The sequence below is a fragment of the Trichechus manatus genome, unplaced genomic scaffold, assembly GCF_000243295.1.
Source record: "Trichechus manatus latirostris isolate Lorelei unplaced genomic scaffold, TriManLat1.0 scaffold00043, whole genome shotgun sequence".
NCBI classification, from domain to species: domain Eukaryota; kingdom Metazoa; phylum Chordata; class Mammalia; order Sirenia; family Trichechidae; genus Trichechus; species Trichechus manatus.
Genome location: NW_004443979.1, coordinates 17,124,580 through 17,145,843, shown reverse-complemented (window position 1 = coordinate 17,145,843; position 21,264 = coordinate 17,124,580).

The window sequence follows — 21,264 nt, the reverse complement described above, 5'->3', positions numbered from 1 at the left end:
AGACGTAGCTCTTAACCACTATGTCACCAGGGTTTCTGCTTTATATCATAAGGAGTGGTTTATTTTCTCAGGGAAGGGCAGGTTTTTAAGGGGAAGAGGGAGAGTTTTTGTGGACCCTGTGTGTATGTTTCCCACAGACTGAGGGCATTTGGGAGCCAAGGAGGTGTGCCACTCAATATACTTGGATTTCCTCTCAAAAGATAACTTTCCTTTAAATTGAAAAGAATGCAGTACTTTGACAGTCTCCACCTGTGATGCCTATAGGATATACCCTTGCTTTTGAGCTGAAGCCATGTTCTCCCTGGGCAGCCCTGGCCAATGTCTGACCATAGCAGGCCTTCAAGGGCCTGGTTGTTGCTACCCAGTGAAGGACTCCTCCGGAGCTACCTTCTGGGTTGGTTGAGATGTTGTCAGATCTGCATCTCTTAGAAATCCTGCTTTCTCCTCCACTTTCCATTCACAGATTTCCAATTGGTATCTCAGTATGAAGGCTTTTCATGCCCAGTTCTGCTTCCTCCCCTTTTTTTCTTTTACAGATGTTAATCTCCTTTTTCCCTCTCTCCAATCCAGTGACTGACTTGCCCACCTAACTCTGTCTCAGCATCTGCTTCACAGAAACTCTAATAGCCCACCTAACTCTGGGCACCACCAAGATAAGAAAAATGGTGTCAAGTGGTGTTATGGATTGTATTGTGTTCCCTCAAAATATGTGTTAACTTGGCTAGGCCATGATTCCCAGTATTGTGTGGTTGTCCACAATTTTGTGATCTGATGTGATTATTCTATGTGTTATAAATTCTAACCTCTATAATGTTAATGAGGCAGGATTAGAGGCAGTTATGTTAATGAGGCAGGACTCAATCTACAGTATTAAGTTGTATTTTGAGTCAATATCTTTTGAGATATAAAAGAGAGAAGCGAGCAGAGAGGAAAGGGACTGCATTCCACTAAGAAAGAAAAGGAGGTAGTTGAGCATGTCCTTTGGACCTGGAGTCCCTGTGCTGAGAAGCTCCTAGACCAAGGGAAGATTGATGACAAGGACATTCCCCTAGAGCCGACAGAGATAGAAAGGCTTCTCCTGGAGCTGATGCCCTGAATTTGGACTTCTAGCTTCCTAAACTGTGAGGGAATAAATTTTGTTTGTTAAAGCCATCCACTTGTGGTATTTCTGTTAGCACTAGATAACTAAGACAAGTGGTATCCTGAGAAAAACAGCTTTACTCACAAACCAGCGTTGGATTGGGCATAGGAGGTGAGCAATAAGGTAAAAAGACATCAAGATAAGATAATTTGGGGATAGTGAAATATAATTTTACCTGAAAATCATATGACAGTCAATTATATATGCTAAATACATTGTCCCCAAACCCACCCACTGCTTCGAATTGATTCTGGCTCATAACAACCCTATAGGACAGAGTAGAACTTGCCCATAGGACTTTCAAGGCTGCAAATCTTTAGCAAGGAAGCAGATTGACACATCTCTCTCCTGAGAAGCAACTGATGGGTTCAAACTGCCGATCTTTTGGTTACCAGCCAAGTGCTTTAACCACTGCACCACCAGGGCTCCTAAGTATGTTGCCAAATTTAGTTAATAAAAATACAGGACGCTCAGTTAAATTTCAATTTCAGATCAACAACAAATCTTTAAGTATTAGTATGTTCCTTAGTATAACTATGTCCCAAAGGAGAGGTCCAGAACAAAGATTGCCCATTAGATGAGTCCTGCATTGGGTAAAATAATAACAATAATATTTTGGTATAAGTATGTCCCAAACATTGCATGAGACATAGTTCTAAAAAAAAAAAAAAAAAAAAAAAATTCATAGTTATCTGAAATTAAAATCTAACTGCATGTTCTATATTTTACCTAGCAATTCTAGTTATAGCATTATCTAGTCAAAGAAAATCTATTGAAGCCTAAATTATATCTTAATTAATCAGAACGACTAGCCTTTTAAGGTTGGATGAGGATTTAAGATTCTCTAGTCTATCACATATATTTATTAGACGAGGAAACCGAGGCACAGACTAGGTCTTGTTCTGGGTCATAGAGCAAATTAGCCTGAGAACTCCTCCTAACCCCCAAGTACTTTGATTCTATCTAGTTCAGAGCTCTTGCTAGTCCGTTACTCAGTCTTCTTCCAAAAAAGACACATTTCTAGCACCTGTGATTCAGCATATTCCTTACAGCATCATTTGCCTCCTTTCTATCCCCTTTCATACCAAATAGGTCTTCATCATGAAATGTCTTTTTTTTTGTTGTTGACACATGGAAACTGAGTAATTAGCAGACTTCGCAAAATATTTACCTGGTTGTTTGGTTCCATATAGCTATACTGATATTTCTATTTTCAAGATTAAAATGGTTACTGTAGAAAATTCTGAAAGTATAAGAGAGGACCAAATCAAAATTAAAAAAAAAAAATCTTCAATCCAGAGATAGCCACTACAAATATCTTGGTGGGACCCTTTGTTTTTCTATTTAAAAAAAAAACACAACAAAACGTTATAAAATTGAGCTAGCATTCTCTGTACAGAGAGATGCTACCTCTCTTTATAAATGATAACTTATAGATAAATTAAAACCTATATGCATTATAATTATATTAATTTCATATTATATATTATTTATATTTTAGATTATATTTATTTATTTTAATATATTTTTAGATTTATACATTTTATATCATGTATTTATACATAATAATTACATATAATATGTATTAAACATCTCTATATATTTTATAATCTACTAAGGTGAGTTGGAAACCCTGGTGGTGTAGTGGTTAAGAACTATGGCTGCAAATCAAAAGGTCGGCAGTTTGAATCCACTAGGTGCTCCTTGGAAACACTATGAGCCGGTTCTGCTCTGTCCTGTAGGGTCGCTATGAGTTGGAATTGACTCAACGGCAATGGGTTTGGTTTGGTTTTAGGTAAGTTAACAATATTCATAAGCATTTTTCTGGTTATTACATATTTTCTGCCACAGGATACTTAATGGCTGGATAGGGAGGGCTCTATTGCATGGATATTCCACTTTCAGATTGGAATGCATTGAGTTTCTTTCTTTTTTTTCCATGATACTAATTGATGCTCTCCTGAGCCTTATTACAGATAACACTCTGCACACTTTACTGATTATTTTACATTTAATGGCTACACATGAATTGTTTAGTCATAGAGGAAGCTCATTTTAAAGGTTATTAATATATATTACCAAAATGTTCTGCAGAAAGATTGGCCAGTAAATAGCTGGCAAACAATGTACGAGAGGGCCTCCCTCTTCTGCACCTTTGTTAACCATAGCTATTGGCAATTAAAAAAAAAAAAAGTGTCTTTATGAGAAATAAAACGATGACCTACAGCTTTTTTAATTTGCATTTCTTTAGTTACAACAGAAGTGGAAAAATTTTTTTTCTTACATTTATTGGCCGTTATTCTATAGTGAATTGTCCATTTTTCTTCTTTGTATATGTATTTTTTTATTGGAATGTCCATTTACTTATTAACTGGAACTTTTAAAAATACATTGAGGTTCTTAATCTTTTGTTTTATTGTATGCCAGAAATATTTTTTCTAGCCTTTTAATTTTATTTGTGAATCTTTTTATCATGTAAAATTTTGAATTTGTACCTGATCAATTCTATCAATTTTTCTTCATAATCTTTTTATGTTGTGCTGAGAAAAACTCTCCTTAATTCACAAAAATATATTTATCTGTATTTTTAATGAACAAATTGAACTGTTTGCATTTAGCTCTTTAACCCAGATTGAATTTATTTCCTCTGTAGTTAGTTTTCTTCTTGGTTTTTAAAAGAAGCCAAACCTCCTTTTGCAATATGAGTATTTTAAATGCATTTAAAGAAAAAAAAATCCCTAATAAAACCAGTTTTTCAAATACCATCATTTCCTGCATTCCGGTAAGAAGAAGAAAGTATGCAAAGAATGTGTAAATGTTATGACCCCCAGGAATATCTCTGGAGAGAATGCTTCTTTAATGTCTTAATGCTTCAAAGGACCTGGGAACAAAGAAGGTTTTTCTTTTTCTATTGACCTATTATATTTGCATAATCTTCTCTGATGTCACATAGAAGTGAAAAGACTTGTTCTGGCATCAGAAGGCAGAACTGGGATGATGGGTGAAAGTTACACAGAAACAGAGTTCAGCTCAAAGGAAGAAAAATGATGCTGTCTGGAATCATTGTCCTGACCTTCCAGTGCAAATCTTCACACAGAGGCTGTGTCTGGTACCCGGAGAGATGGATGCCTTTCTTAGGCTGCTCTGTGATGAGAGATAATGGCCAGGTACTCCATCATTAAGAGTCTGGGGTGGGAAAAATATCTTTCAGTTAAATAATTAGGACCCCCACTGTTCCAGTTACTATTAATTATCCCAAAATTTAGGAACTCAAAACAACCATTTTATTTTGCTCACAATTTTGTGGGTCAGGAATTAAGGGCTTGGTTGGCTAATTTTGGCTTGGGGTCTCTTTTGATGATGAAGTTAGATGTTGGCTGGAGTGCAGTCATTTGAAGGCTCAACTGGGCTGGAAGTCCAAGATGGCTCACCCACGTGACTGGTCATGGGCACTGGCTGTTGGCTGGGAGCTCATTGGGCTGTTGATGTGAGCTCCTATGAGTGACCTCTGGGTAGTTAAACTTCTTAATGGCACCTGGCTTCCCCAAGAACAGACACCCGAAGAGAACCAGGTGGAAGCTGAATGGCCTTTTCTGATCTAGCTTCCGAAGTCACATAGTTTCACTTCTATCATACTCTGTTGGTTGAAGCAATCACAAGCCACCCAGCTTTCCTCTCCAGAAGAGAGGAAATACACTCCACCTCTCATTGGGAGGAGCGTCAAAAAATTTTGAGGCCATTTTTTTAAACTGCCATATTCATTCACGCATTTCTTATTACTCTGCTTCCATTTAACCTACGGTTCATGTTTCTTGACTCCTTATCTGTGTGATTATACTCTCCTGTGTTCCAATGCAGAGACAGAGTTGGGGGACAAGTGTGTAGAAAATGAGAACATATGATCTCTGGGTGTCTGTCTTTGGGGCGTTTTAAGCAAACTGGCTGGATAATTTTTTATTTCAGTTTTGCACTGAGTTACATCAAACACATAAGCACACCCTAATTTTACTAGGTATTCATTCATTTCTAGACAAACCCTAACTTAGCTAAGGAGAAAAACAAAACAAAACAAAAAAACAAAACAAAACAAAACAAAAAAACAACCAGAACAAACCAGTTGCCATTGAGTCAATTCCAACTCATGTTGACCCCGTGTGTTACAGAGTAGAACTGTTCTATAGGGTTTTCTTGTCTATAATCTTTATGGAAGCAGATCACCAGTCCTTTCTTCCATAGTGCTGCTGGGTGGGTTCAAACCACCAACCTTCAGGATAGTAGTCAAGCACAAACCATTTGTACCACCCAGAGACCTTTAGCCAGGGAGAGGGGGTACAAATACATTACATTCCTCCAGGCTACATTACCTTCTTTATGCCAGGGTTCTAAGGTTGACCTTAGTTACTGGCCTATAACTCTTCAGGACAACAGATCTGCTGCCTCTTCATGGATTTCTGGGGGTAACCCTCTGTGCCCTAAGACTTGATCCGGCTTTGGCTAGGCCCCTGGTAAGGCAGTCTGTGTGATACAAGAGATGCTACAAGGGACTCCTTACTTGGGTGGGAGAATTCATTAAATATCCTCTAAAGTTCTATATTCTGTTTATATACACCATTTAGAGGGTACTTAGGCAAAAGTCCAATCATTGAAAGTTGAGAAACCTGAGTTACAGATGAGGGTATGTGGTTCACACTAACCCAGAAGCTGAGGAGTCAGGCAGGCAGCCCCTGCATTTGCTGTCTGGCTGCATCTGTAGAGCTGTTGTGCCAGCTTTAATTAGGGCACATTTCCAGCTCCAGAAAGATGAGAATGCAGCATATATTTGTTGGTTTGTGTCTCAGTAACATCACAATTGGCCTAGGGTTTATTTGCATCAACTGCTTAGGGGAACAGATGGCTTTTTGATTGCTACCTTGCTCAGTCCAGGCTGTCAGGACCCATGGCAGTGGAGTGGGGAAGGAGTAAAGTTGTATAACAGCAGCTGCAGTACTGCGCTGTGCTGAATCTTCTAAGGGGGTGGCAACCAAGACCATGAGATTTGGCCTAATGATACAGTACATACTGGATATGGTGAGTTAAACCTCCCTTTTTGACCTGCTTTAGAGGGCTTCAAACTGTTCCAAGTTAAAAAAAAAAAAAAAAAAATAGGAAATGGGCTGGGCAGAAAATTCTAGCTATGTACATTGTAAGTTCAATTAACCATTTTGGAGGCCCATTTCTCTCAGCTGAAACATATTTTTGTCCAGTGATATGTGGTCATCGTCTAGGTGTCAGAATTTACCTTTGTAAGCAAAAACCTATTTACCTTTTGCTTTCTAATGTAGCCATTCGTTTTCACATAACATCAAATCAGGATACCCAAGCTTGGAGATTGATTTCTGCCCTAAACAGATAAAATAGTAAAGGTCTCTGGCATTAGCAAATATTGGCCCAACATCAAGACCTTTTCCTGAGGACTTCTCATGTATTCCTGTATCACAGTAAACTCAAACTATCTCCTTAGTTTCAGATCTTGATCCTACATTGCCTGTTCAGCATGCCTAGTGCCCCTGCCTTTGCCCTCTTTTCCTGTGTTCATAACCTACTGCCTCTAATTTCTCAGTGTGATACCCAGAGATGCAGCCATTGAACCTAGTTCAGCTGTCAGATGATATTTTTTAATATGGAGACATTTGGGAATACTTTCCTACCAGAGTAATGAAGAACAGAGTCAAGTGTATTTCTGCACTGGGCTGGTGACTGGGTAGAATTTTATTTTATATCTTGTAGAAGTCTACAGCTCATTAATTCATTCAATACATGTTCATTGAGTGCTTATATGTTCAGGGTGCTCAGACACAGCAAGAAGATTGGACATTATGAAATGTGCAATGAGGAAAATTTAAGCAAGACAAGGTGATAGACAGTGATTGCAGAGCAGGGGTTGAGGAACAATTTTAAAATCAGTGGCCAGAAAAGACAACTCTATGAGAGTATCATTTGACCTGAGACAAGAATAATAAGAAAGACTAACCAGGTAAAGATTTGGGGGAAAGAACACTCCAGGTAGATGGCCTGTGTAAATGTTATAAGGAGGGAAGGATCTTAACAGAGGCAGATGGGCAGAGGTGAAGTGAGATGAGGTAGAGAGGTTGGCAGGAAGATAACTTTTAAGGCCTAAAGAGCCCTGGTGGCACAATGGTTAAATGCTCAGCGGCTAACCAAAAGGTCAGTGGGTTAAACCCACCCAGCATCTCTGTGGGAGAAAAGACCTGGTGGTCAGCTCCTGTAAAGATTACAGCCAAGGAATTCCAATGGGGCAGTTCTACTTTTTTTATATAGGGTGGCTATGAGTTGGAATCGACTCAATGGCACCCAACAACAACAGCCATTGCAAGGAGTTTGGATTGTATCCTAAATGGTTATGACAGGCTTTCGGAGGATTTTAAGCAGAAGAATGATTTAGTCTGAATTTATGTTGGGGCCAAGACTGGCAGCACAGAAGCCAGTTAAGAGACTAGAAGAATTTTCAGGTAAGACATGATAGTGATATGTACTAGGGTATAGTACCCTTACTGGAAAGCAGTGGTTAGAAAATGGGTAGGACTTAATGGATTTGGATGGTGAATGGTGAGATAAAGAGTGGGATCAAGGATAACTTCTAGGTTTTTGTTTTGAGCAACTGAATAAGGTGGTGATATTTACTGAAATAAATTAGACTGGAGTGGAAGCAAATTTGGAGAAAATGGATACTTGTATTTTAAGACTAGAGGAAAGGTCAGATTTGGGAATTATCAGTTTATAAGTGATATTTAAAGCCATGGGACCAGATGCAAATAGTTTTTCAATTAAAATCTTAGGAAAAAAACAAGAGATAGGGGTAAAGAAACAATTTTGTAACTTAAAAAAAAAAAAGAGGCTTAATGCTTCTATTGTACAGAAGAGCAAGAAAAAAAAAATGGACTTGACTTGAAGCAGAAGGGATTTATGTGAGCTAAAGTGACATGCAAACCAAATAGAACACCTGAAGGTTAATTGGAACAAAGCTTATAAGGATTTTTTAAAAACTACGTGTAAATGTAGACCTAAATGCACATATCACATGTGTATAATTCACTGAATTTTCACAAACTGAAAATATCTATGTAACTAGCGCCCAGATCATGAAACGGCATTACCAGTACCCGAAAAGCCTGCTCATGCCCCTATTAGGAAAGTGACTTCTAACAGAATAATTTCATTTATGCCTCTTTTATAACTTTATATGAATGGAATCATACAGTATATACTATTTTGTGTCTGTCTACTTTCACTTATCATCAGGTTTGTGAGATATATTCATATTGTTGCATTGTTCATTCTCACTGATGAATAGAATCCCATTGTATGAATATACTATACTTACCATTATACTGTTGATGGGCATTTGGATAGTTTCTAGTTTTTGACTAATATGAGTAATTTTATTATGAACATTCTAGAACATATGTTTGGTGAACATTTGTACATATTTCTACTGAGTATATAACTATAGGTATAATTGCTTAGTCATAATGTATGCCTATGTTAAGCTGTAGTAGATACTGTTAAACATTTTCCAAAGTGGTCGTAGCAATTTACACTGGAATTGGGAGTGTATGAGAGTTAAGGCTGTTCCATAGCCTTCCCAACATTTGGTATTGTCAGTCTTTTTCATTTTAGCCATTTTGATGGGTGCATAAGTGGTATCTCTTGTAATTTTAATTTGCATTTTACTGATGATTAATCTGTTGGGGCACATTTTCAGATTTTATTGTACAATTGGATATCCTCTTTTGTGAAGTGGCATTTCAAGTCTTTGGAACATCTTTCTATTGGATCTTCTCTTTTTCTTATCGGGTTATAAGAGTATTTTTATGTTCTATATATGAGTGTTTTGTCAGGTATGAATATACTTTTTCACTCTGTTGCCTTTTCACTCTCTTTTAATGATGGCTTGTAATAAAAAGAAGTGATATTAAATAGTAAAGTTTCTTTTTTTCTTTGTAGTTAATGTTTTTATGTCCTGTTAAAATATCTTTGCCTATTCCAAATTCACAAAAGGATTCTCATATATGTTCCTCAAAAGCTTTATTGGTTTACTTTTCACATTTAAATGTACATTTCTTTTGAAATTGATTTTGTGTATGGTGTTGGGTATGGATCCAGATAGATATTTTTTTCTCTATGGATTGCCAACTGACCCAGCCCCATGTTTAGGGAAGACCATTCTTCCCCAACTCCAGCACAGAGTTTCTTTTATCATAAGCTGGGTGACTCTACATGTGTAGGTTCATTAAGTTCCTCAACATTGGATTGAAGCCTCCCCCTCCTCCACCAAATGATAACCATAAGAAAAAGATACTTAATGTGGAAAGATAACTCAATGTTCTAGTCCAGAAGTTCTTGAAATGTGCCCCCTAGGCAAGAAACAACAGCTTTACCTGGGAACGTCTTAGAAAAGTAAATTCTAGGGTTACCCCAGACCTATTAAATCAGAAACTCTGGGAATAGAGTTTAGCAATCCGCAGTTTAACAAACCCTCCAGGTGATTCTGATACAAGCTCAGAAAACACTGTAGTGAAAAACACTATTCTTAGCCCATCTCCTATTTATAGATGAAGGTGTTGATGGCAAATGAAACAATGGGTATTTTTGTTTTAGTCAACCAGTTAGAATTAAGGCTGAACATATATCAAATTTACTAATATCTAGCAAATTTGTGAACTCCAAAACATTCTACATGTCTAACCTCATCACGTCTTTTAAGTGGAGATTTTTTAGAGGAATGGGTGGCTGAAAGGGGTTAGAATCTTTTGAAGGCAAAAAGTGATGGGGGCTGAGAGAATTCTCCAGGGTATTTCAAGCTTGTATTTATACAATTTACCTCTCTTTTAAAATCTTTTCCAGACTCCTTTTGGATAATTTCATGATCCTCTTCTACGTATCTTAGTATTTAAGTGATTGAAGCCTCTATTATCAGAACTACAGCTCCTCCTTATCAAGCTCTGTGAAATGTTGGTCTCTCCTCAGGGGAATCCTAGGTGGATTATGCAGCTGCCTTAAATTCTCCTCCTCTTCTTTACTTACGCATGTGGTAATCAGCCCATTCTGGAAGTCTGGGCTTCTGCTCAGGCTCACCACCTGCATGGTTAATCTCCTTTGGCTTCTGGTATGAGCCATCACCCCAGAGGCACCCATGGGCTCCTCATTAGAAGAGGGGATTTACTAGATGTCCCAGAAAGGCCATATTAATTGTTGCCCATTACTCTTTCTATTCTTGAAATCACATCCTAAGACAGGTGCATGCCACATAGAAGCTGCTTTCTGGAATGCAGATTAGATGATCTGGAAATTGCCTCCAAAATACTTCTAAACCTCCACTGGTTAAAATAAGCAAAGAAAAGAGCGGAGAGAGGCACTCAAGGCTTTTCAAACTAAGCTCAACTTCTGCTCCTCTTTTTGCTAGCCAATTGCTATCTTGCCACTCATTCCCCTTACTCTAAGGCAGTCTGTAGGGAAGGCAATCTAGGAAATATGCAAAACAATAAAAAATGTTGAGTTCTCCCTCCCCCCTCCCCTTCTGAGAGTTTGGGGACAAGCATTCACATTGTCTTGCTTTCTTATACAAGACTGTAACTATCTCTTCAAACTTAGCTTTGTGGGACTTTCTCATGACAAATGAGTCAATATTTCCAAGACTGCAAATGAAATGGAGAGCCTAAACCATCAGGTATTTAGTATTGTTGTTATTAAATTTTATCTTCTTTTGGAAATTGCCTCTTCCCTATTTGCTTCTTTTTTAATATGTTAGCTTTTCATGACCTTCACATTATTTGTTTGCAGAGTAAGTAGAGTTAATTCTCCACATTTAACGTAGGCCTTTTTGTCTTCAAAGAGCTCTTCAAATAATAAACTAATTGAAAGGAAGCTAGCAAAGGAGTGCAAAGTTAACATAAAAGAAGGCCTCTAGATATGGACCTAGAAAGATAATGGAAAAAAGCAAGTCAATCCAAGGATGTTTATGAGAATGAATTGAACAGGTGGGGAAAAAAAGAGCAAAGTTTGGATGGAAGTCGGATACCAATAAGGAATATGTGCATTCCCTTGTGTGTGCACATGCTTGTGCGCTTGTTTGTATGTATTCACACACATGAACATATGCTCTCTCACTATTTATCAATGTCAGTGTGTTCAAACTTTGAAAAACTACTGCCTGTGCTACTGATTCTAAATTGTAAGAACAACTCCATTGCCACTTTTTCACGTTTTTGCTCCTTAAAGCCACAATGGAGTAAATTGCAATTCATTTTAAGATTAGACGTAGATGCTTGCGAATCTCCAAATTCCACTTCCATGGACCTTTGGGGCTTCATTTGGATGAGTAGTTGGCCTGACTTTTATAATCCATTCTTGGCCTTTTTGATTTGCTGACTTGATTCTTTGGCACCATGTATATGTATTTTCCCCAGCTCTGATGGAAGTCAATAGAATCCATGAGTAAGAGAGCTCTAAGGATCTGTAGGTAATAAGAGGTCAGGTGCCTTCACTGCTGTACTCCAGTATCTAGAATGATGCCTGGCTCAGGGATGATATGAATTACAATTAATATTTGCAGAATGAATAAATAAATTAACGATCACCCTAGATTCCTTTTAAAACTCTTAGACGGTTAGTGTGAAAGGTCATCTGAACATGATCCTTTGCTTGCTTGGCCTTCTCTTTTTCTGAATAACTTTTAGAAAATATATTCATCCAACAGCCAGGTTTTTCTTGTATAACATTCTAACTGGTTATTGTGAATAATATTATATGTAGTTTATTCAAATTCCCCACTGCTTTGAAGCTCTCTAACATATAAGTGTTATTTTCCTTTATCACCAACTGGGAAGAAGTCTTGCATATGACCTCAACCATGTATTTCACACTGGCACATAGAAGGCACCAAACAAGATTGCAAAATCCAGGTGAGGTGCTAACTTCATATGAAATACTCACATTCCCTGCGAATTTCTTCTGTATCCCCAAGCAATAAAACATGGCTGCCAATGCCTCAGATAGGGAACTAACATCTTGTCATTAGTAAAACCTAGACTCTCAATGGTTGACAATAGAGAGCAATGAGAAACGTCTCCTGAGAATCACCTGACTCTGAGGATCTAAAGTTAGTTATCCCTGCCACCTCCATGCTGGTGTTCCATACATAAACTTCCACCTCTGTAACGTTCTGACCATGTGTTGATACCTGATTTCTTCTTATTATTCCATAATACAGTTGAGTCAAGCCAATAGGGAAGGAGCAGCTTCTTCTGGTTCAATAAGGCAAATGGTTAAGAGCACAGTTTCTGGTGTCAGAGAGTCTTAGCTTCAAATTGCTGTTCTGCTGATTTTAGCTCTCTGGCCTTGGGCTGGTCACATAACCTGAGTCTCACTTGCCTCATCTATGAAATAGAGATGCATATAACACCCATTTCCTGGGACTATGAGCATTAAATTAGATAATCCTGCAAAATTTAGCACAGTCTCTGGCACACAGTAAGTGCTCAGTAAACATTAGCTATTACTTTTATTACAAAATACAAATGAGATGGCAAAAGAGAAATACAGAAAAGGACATGAATCCAAGTATTTGGGTTTCCAAGAGATGGTTTACTTCTCTGGGCTGACCAGATTCAACCCACTCCAACTCCTAGTACGCTTCCATGAGGAGAGCATCATCCTATCATGAACCATCTATGAGTCTGTGTCTAGACCCAAGGGAGAGGGACTACAGCATGACAGGACTTTATGCTTCCTGACTAAAGCTCTCCTTCCTAGTTTTCTTTCTTTCTTTTTTTTGACTTATAAGAGCAAAAATTTATTGTCTTATAGTTATGGAGGCTAGAAGTCTGAATTCAGGGCATCCATAGAGCCAAGCTCTCTCTGTTTACTCTAAGAGAAGATCTCTCCTTGACTCTTCCAGCTTCTGGTAGTCCCATGCATTTCTTTCTTTTCTTTTTTTTAATAGTGAATAAAGTGAAAGTTTACAGAGCAAATTAGATTCCCATTAGATAGTTTGTTCATAAAGTGTTTCATGGTCTTGGTTTTATTCCCCACAATGTGTCAGCACTCTCCCCATTTCGGCCTTGGGTTGCCCTTTCCTTTTGTCGTGATTTTCTACTCCTTCCTGCCTTCTCATCTTTGGTTTTGGGTAAATATTACCCTTTTGATCTTGTATAATTGATTGTTTTAAGGAGCACTTTCCTCTCAGGCATTATTGTTTATTTTATGGGCTTATCTATTGTTTGGCTGGAAAGTGGTCTTCTGGAATGGCTTCAGTTCCAGGTTAGAAGAGTGTCTTAGGGCCATAGTTTCAGAGTTCCTCCAGTCTCTGTCAGACCAGTAGTCTGGTCTTTTTTGTGAATTTGCTTTTTTGTTCTACATTTTTCTCCCACTCTCTCCAGGACCTTCTGTTGTGATCCCAGTCAGAGTGATTGGTAGTGGTAGCTGGGCATTTCTAGTTCTTCTGGTCTCAGGGTGGTGTAAACAATGGTTCATGGGGTCCATTAGTCCTTTGGACTAATTGATCCCTTGAGTCTTTGGTTTCCTTTGCTCTTCTTTGCTCCAGATGGAAAGATACCAATAGTTGTATCTTAGATGGACCCTCACAAGCTTTTAAGACCCCAAACACTACTCATCAAAGTAGGATGCAGAACATTGTCTTTATGGACTATGTTGTGCCAATTGACGTAGATGACCCGAGTCCATGGTCCTTTGCCTTTAAGCCTAGGAACTTCATTCTGTGAGGTGTTTGGTTATGTCTCGGAGGTTTCCCTGACTGTGCCACTTACGTGCTCTATTGTCTGTATTAATATACGAGGAACACCCACAGTCATGTGTGTAGCAATATGCACCACCAAACCTATATCTGCCAGTGGGTGTGCTCCCTTACACCTTCTCATATCTCTTGGTATATCTATGTATCTGTGTATCTATTCATAAATTATTGTTTGTTAACACTATTGTTGCAGGATTTTCTGTGCTATAGTAGTTACCATAGTTGCTGTTTGCTCTTGCATTCCTCTCAGTGTCCTTTCTTACCTTGGTCATGTTGTGCTGACTTCTCCCATGTTGTGTATTGCTTTTCCCTTCACCAATATTAACATGTGTCTTCCATCTATTTGGTAATTTTCCCTCCTCCTTCTCCCATCCCTGGTAACCACCAAAGAATGCTTTTTTCTTTTCTTTTTTTTTCCTGTGTGTAAACCTTTTGTTGTTACTTTATAACAGTGGTCTCAGACAATATTTGTCCTTTTGTGATTGGCTTATTTCACTCAGCATAATGTCGTCCAAATTCATCCATGTTGTGAAATTTTTCACTGATTCATCATTATTCTTCATCATTGTGTAGTAGTCCATTGTGTGTATGTACCACGGTTTGTTAATCCATTCATCCGTTGATGGGTGCTTAGGTTGTTTCCATTTTTTTGGTATTGTGCAAAAAAAAAGAGTGATATCAATAGTATCTACCTTATATGTTATATAAAATAATGTACATAAAGCACCTGGCACATTATACATGCTCATTAGTGTTAATAATTCCTCTTTACTTTCTGGGACTCAAAGACATTACTAGCAGAGAGCAGAACCATTAAAAACTCGGACAGGTGCTGACGGGGTCAGGCAACACTTTTGACTTGAAAGTAGTAACTTCAGCTAATGATGGCTGCTGCTTTTATAAGCACACTCCATTGTTGGTGAGAAAGCCATGTAACTATTTCCCTTCTCAAGTCATCCCTTTTCTTTGACATAAAAAATAAAATAAAATACAACCACTGCCATCCAGTTGATTTCAACTCAGTGATCCCATAGCGTTTCCAAGGCTGTAAATATTTATGGAAGCAGACTGCCACATCTTTCTCCCTCGAAGCGGCTGGTGGGTTCAAACCGCTGACATTTTGGTTAGCATCTGAGCACTTTAACCTCTGCACTATGAGGGCTCCTTTCTCTTTGGCATAGCAGCCTTTTAAGTAACTTCATCTCAGGGATATATTTCAGGGACATGTTTTCACAGGCAGAATAAGTCAGCTCCGGCAGAGCTACGTGACTTCCTCCAGTCAGAGAGGCCCAGGAATAATTAATTCATTCAGCCAGTTAATTATACTTATGGGGTCAGAGTGGCTTGAACCCACCTCTGAAACAAGGCAAACAGTAAAGAGTTTATTCTCTAAGATCAGAGCTCATCTTCTGTGTTCATGATTGTGGTCCCTGCCTGACTAGTTCAGTGAAATCTTTTGTTCCTTCTGTTTGGCTGACCCGTGTGGAGTCAATGTCTCGTGTGCTTAGTTCTTTGGCATTGCTATCTGTTGACCTCCCTGCCTTCCCATCAAGCCTGAGCTCCTGGTTGTTGTATCAGTCAGTTCAGTTTGGAAACAGAAGCCACTCTAGGTATTTTAAACTGCAATTTATTTAATACAGGGGATTGGTTACTTCCCAAACAACTGGGAGGCCTGGGGGAAGGGATTTTAGGCTGAGCTTCTAGGAATGACTCCCAGAGCACTAGTGCTGCCTCTGTAGCCTCTACTAGAACAACTGATTCCAGAACACACTGACAAGATTGCAATTCAGGGTTGTGGCAGCATCCACTACTGCTGCTACTGCATTGGTGAACTACCCCTCAACAAGCTGGTGACTAGAGTCTGGCTATTGCCTCCCTAGTAATTGCCTCTTCACATCCAGGAATCTGGAGAATGGACACTGGAACAGGGTTAGAGAAGACTTGACATGTACATAGCGTTGCTTGACAGCAAGAACAGCCCCAAAGGACTCACTTCTGTCTTTCAAATCCCATTCAAGTTAGAATCTCATTCATATCCAGCACCTTGCTTGCATGGGAGACTGGGAAATGCAGCTTTTAGCTTTTCCATCTCTGTAATATAGGAAAGCACACTGAAGGAATTCCCAAAGGTATCAGCTAGTACCCGGAAAGGGAGATGGAAAATTCAGGTTCAGATTGTTCACCAGCTAAACAAATTAGAGCAGAAAGGTTGCCAGGAATACAGAGGTGAGAGAATCAGACAATAGAGACGAAGAAACTAGTTTTGGGAAACTGAGAGGCAGAAGGCTGCGAGTCTAGGTAAAGGGTATATCCAAAATCGTCACAATTCAAGCAGGGGGAAGGTAATAGGCAGTGTAGACCCAGCAATAAAAGTTGCAATTGATCCAAACCAGATGCTTTTGAAGTTGGGTTACCCTTCTTGTCCAAAGCCTCAACTTACCTAAAGTATGGGCAGGTTGAACCTGCAGATAGAGGGAACTCATTTGGTTGGAACAGAGAAAGGGGAAGGCAGAGAGCAAAGCAGCCTGGATACTTAAGTTCCAGATCTCCCTTGACCATCAGACCCTCTCTAGTCTGCTCTCACAAACCTGAAAATATTATTAACTACAGCCATACTCATCTACCTCCTTTCTGCAGAGTTTTCTTTATGGTGCAAACCCTTAAACATACTTTACTGAGGTCTGTAGAATTTTATAAAAGCAATGCAACTGTTTTGAATATATTATGATAAGATATTAAAAAATGTTATATGTGCATCTGCTTCAGTAATATACATATTAACTACTCCCTTATCAATAAAAACAAAATGCTAAGCACCTTTACAAAGCATTATTATGTAAAAATGTACAAGGCAGAGGAAATAATTTATACAAACTGTAAAACAGTAATAAGCATTAAAATGAAAACATGGGAATTAATTTTAAAAAGTTTATGTAGACACACATACATAAACATGTGCATGTGCACATGCACACACACACACACACACAGAAATCACTTTACATTAAGGCAAAGAACAACAACAACAAAATCTCATAACCTGAATTCTCAGGGCTTTAAAGGTAAAATGTAGCAAGCAGTAGTCACACTCCAAAAATTACTTCCTTGGCAAAATATCGTCTTTTGTGAAAGGAATTTTTCAGCAAACAGACTTTGACAATTGACATTCCATAAGCACCATTTGTGAAAAACTTTTTTTTTTTTTTTTTTTTTGCTGTAATTTGATGAAGCAGGAAGTGGAAATCGATAGGACGTTGCCAAATGCGTTCTTTGCAGATGCCCCTGTCTTTCTTTCCTTTGCTCCTGTTCTGTAGTAGATAAGAGAGAGGAGGAGCCCAGAACACAATATATGGATTTTTTTTTTTTCAAAACTAGCACAACAAAGGAATCTACAGAGCACTTTTAACTCCAGAAATGTTTTCAGCACCATGTTGTACATTTTTTATGTAGGAGAACAGGCTGATTTCAAGCCCAAAGGTGAGTTAGGAGTTTATATGATCCCCCGGAACTTCAGGGACACCTTCCTCACTGGAGCTCTCATTTCTACCTCTCAGCACTGCTGGTTTCCATGACAACCAGGCCAGTGTCTAGTCGAGTTTTGCAAATACTTTCCAAAGCCCGTTGGCCTAAAATCTTCTCTTCAGACTCTCAGATCTGCTTTCCTACATCCAAATTTCCTACTGCATCCTCTCCCTTTAGTTACCCTCAGCTTGAGAGGTGAGGAAGGCAAGATTTTATAGCAGCAAACGTACCTAATAGTCATACAAAGACAAACGTTAGACAAAACACAAGGAAAGGGGCTGAAGTAGTTGCCAGATCACTTTCCAGTCTGCTGCCTGATTGGCACTCGGTTTGTCTCATTTTGTTTTGGACCCTGGGATGCGGGTTCTGTATTTATTTACTTGGCTATTCTGAGGATTTTATTTTAAATTGCACATGGGTAATATGAAAAATGATGATGCAAAGCAGTAGAAGCGACACTGTTCTTAGAGTAGCAACCTGAGCTCTTCTCCTGAGTTTTGATCTCTGTGACCTTGAGCTAGAGTAAAAGTGGGAATATAAAAGAGGATCTTTGGGGGAAGTCCTGCTTTATCCTTTTCTGACCCAGCCTGAGCAGAACTCAGTCTTCCCGTCTTTGAGTTCATTGATGACTTTCCCCTAATCATATATTCTCCCTGCAGGTTGGTAATTAAACAGACCAATCCTAATCTCAACTCAAAATAAGACCGAGAAACTCTTCCATTACTGCTCAGAGATAGCACCTCTAAGGATCCGATTGAAAAGGCTTACTTCATTCCATAGTTCAGAGTAGAACTTCAAATTTTAGGGGCATCTTCAAAAATACAGTATTTACTCAACATTAGTTCTGTGCTTAGACACATGCTGGTATTTACCTAACAGATTTAACACTGGTTTAAATATTTTAAAATCATTCCATATGCATTAACTGGACTATTCATGAAAAACCTTGACAGAAAATATTCTGTCAAACCAAGCCTTTTTCAAGAATAGTTGGTTCAAGGTAAAGATATGTTTATTTCTCCTGAAATTCTGCTTACTCTTAGACATGACTAACATCCTAATTATCTTCAGCTACCCGTGGTTCAGTGGAGGACTTGATGGCAGATAACAAAAACAACAACAACCCACCAAACTCAACACAAAGGCTAATCCAGCATATGACCTCCTGGAAGGGCATACCATTGGTCATTTATACAGGAAGCAGCACATGTTTATCAGACCATTGTTATCAGACCATTTTCTTAAGATCACTTGTCAGATCTTTCATTTTCTTACAGAAACCCCAGATGAGAGAGAGTTTCATGGCATATTTGATAGAGATTAGGTCTGAGGAAAGAGTCCCTGAGTGGTGCAAACTCTTAAGCCTTTGACTATTACCTGAGAGGCTGGCAGTTCAAAATCACCTGGAGGGGCTTTGATATACAGGCCTGAGCATCTGCTTCTGAAAGGTCACAGCCTTGAAAACCCTATGGAGCAGTTCTACTGTGCACACATGGAGTCACCAAGAGTCAGAATCAACTCAATGGCAACTAACAGCAACAACATGTCTGCGGGAAGAAATTCTGTGGTGAAGGAAGATGTGGTCTTATTATAGTCTGAGAAACTTGAGGGTGCTGGGTCCCTGATGGGTGGCAGGAAGTCTTCTTACTGAAGGCCTCAGTTTCCCCAATGGGTTGTGATGAAGCCCCGTTTTTTATTTTCCTTTTAGTTAAGGAGCCTTTAGTTTTGTATTTTGTGATTTCTGATTTCCCAGTTGCAGTGTATTGTTGGTTTCAAAGGAGATACTATGATACTGTGGTGTGATGTTGTCTCAGGAAGGCCTGGACCAGTTCCTTTTCCTGAATCTAGGCAACCCAAACCTGTTGATACAGTTGGTTTGAATGGATTACAATTTGATTTCCCTGGCAACTTGATGAGCCATATTCAGATGGCTTCTTCAAAGGGTTATATTTCATCATGGAAATGTTCAGTCACTGAGAGTGAATAAAGGTTGGGGATATAGAAAAAGCATGGCCTTTGGAATCCTGGTGATAAATAGGCAGTTGTTCATTTTCTTAAGGTTACCTGTATGGCCTGAGAAGTAGGAAGCATTTTTGTATGAGAGATTAAAGATTTGGCTGAATGCTTCAATTTTTCATCATCCTAGGTCCTAAGAACAGCCATTTGATTAGATTTAATTCACTTTTGTCAGTTTTGGTTAAACACATACACACACACACACACACACACACACACACACACACATACACACCTAAAAATATAAATCCTACAGAGTATTGTTTCTAAGTAAAATGAAATCTTCACAAAAAATTTCCTAAAGGCTCAATAACCAATTGGTTTTCAAACAACTACATTAATCCAAGAAAGAAGACTTTTCATCCCTAATGTCCCCAAGGACAGGAGATGTTCACCATTCTGTCACTATCTTGCAGATCTTTGCCTTGGATGTTACTTTCACAGAATTGCTCAATGTATTTGGAGAAAATTCAGAAAGAGGCTTATATATCAAAGTGGAGAAAAGCCAACTTAAGCTTTAGAATAAATACCCAAATCTCTTGTCTTTTCATATTAATTATTTGCTCTAATCCTTGCAAAGTAACCTTCAATAATGAGGGGAGGGGCTGGGAAAATGTGGAGGAAGGAAACCGACTGGATTTGAATATTTGATTAAAAACAAAAAAGAAAACCCAGCATTCTTAAGTGTGATTTGGGGAATGAGAGTAGGGAGTGAGGGAGTAGGGAAGAATGTTCAAAATTTATACCATCTTTTTATGATAAAAACACATCTCCCAGTGACATAAACTCAAACATACCATTGATCATGAAGATGGTGTAGGACCAGACAACATTTTGTTCTGTTGCATATAAGGTTGCATGAGTAAGAGTCAACTCTATGACAGTTAGTAACAACAACCCAGTGAAGACAATTTTCCGCAGAGATTTACTGTAATCTAACCAATGGGTTCGATTATTGCCAAGGAAAAATAGAGACTGAATCCTTGTATTATACCTCTCATACTTCTAAGAGATAAAATTATTATCTAGCTCACAGGGAGTTTTTTTTTTGTAATGATTCAATTTGGTTAATATAACGTGATTATGAAAATATCTGGTGCATTATAAGTGCTGTATAAGAGTTTGTTATTATTGTTATTTTCAATAATAATAGTAACTAACACTTAATGATCTCTTAATACAAAATTAGGAGCCCTAGTGGCACAGTGGTTAAGCCCTGGGCTGCTAACTGAAAGGTCGGTGGTTGAACCCGGAAGCCGATCCACAGGAGAAAGATGTGGCAGCCTGCTTCTGTCAAGATTACAGCCTTGGAAGCCCTTGGAACAATTCTACTCTGTTCGATAGGGTCACTGTGAGTCAGAATTGACTCAATGGCAACGAGACAGACGATACAGGATTTCTCAGCCTCAGCACTATTGAAATTTTGCACTGGATAATTCTTCCTTGTGGGGGTCTGTCCTGTGCATGGTAGGATGTTTAGCAGCATCCCTGACTTCTACCCACTAGATACTGGTAGCATCCCTGCTCCAGATGTGGCAACCAAAAATATCTCTAGACGTTGCCAACTGTCCCTTGGAGGTACAAAAATTATCCCTAGTTGAAAACCACTGCCTTACTATATACCAGGCACTATTCCAAAAGCTTTACATATGTTATCCATTTAGTAGGTAATACTTTAAATCCATTTTATAGATGCAGTAACTGAAGTAGAGGTTAGGTAATTTGCTGAAACCACATACCTAAAAATGGTAGACTCAGGATTCTGATCTACATA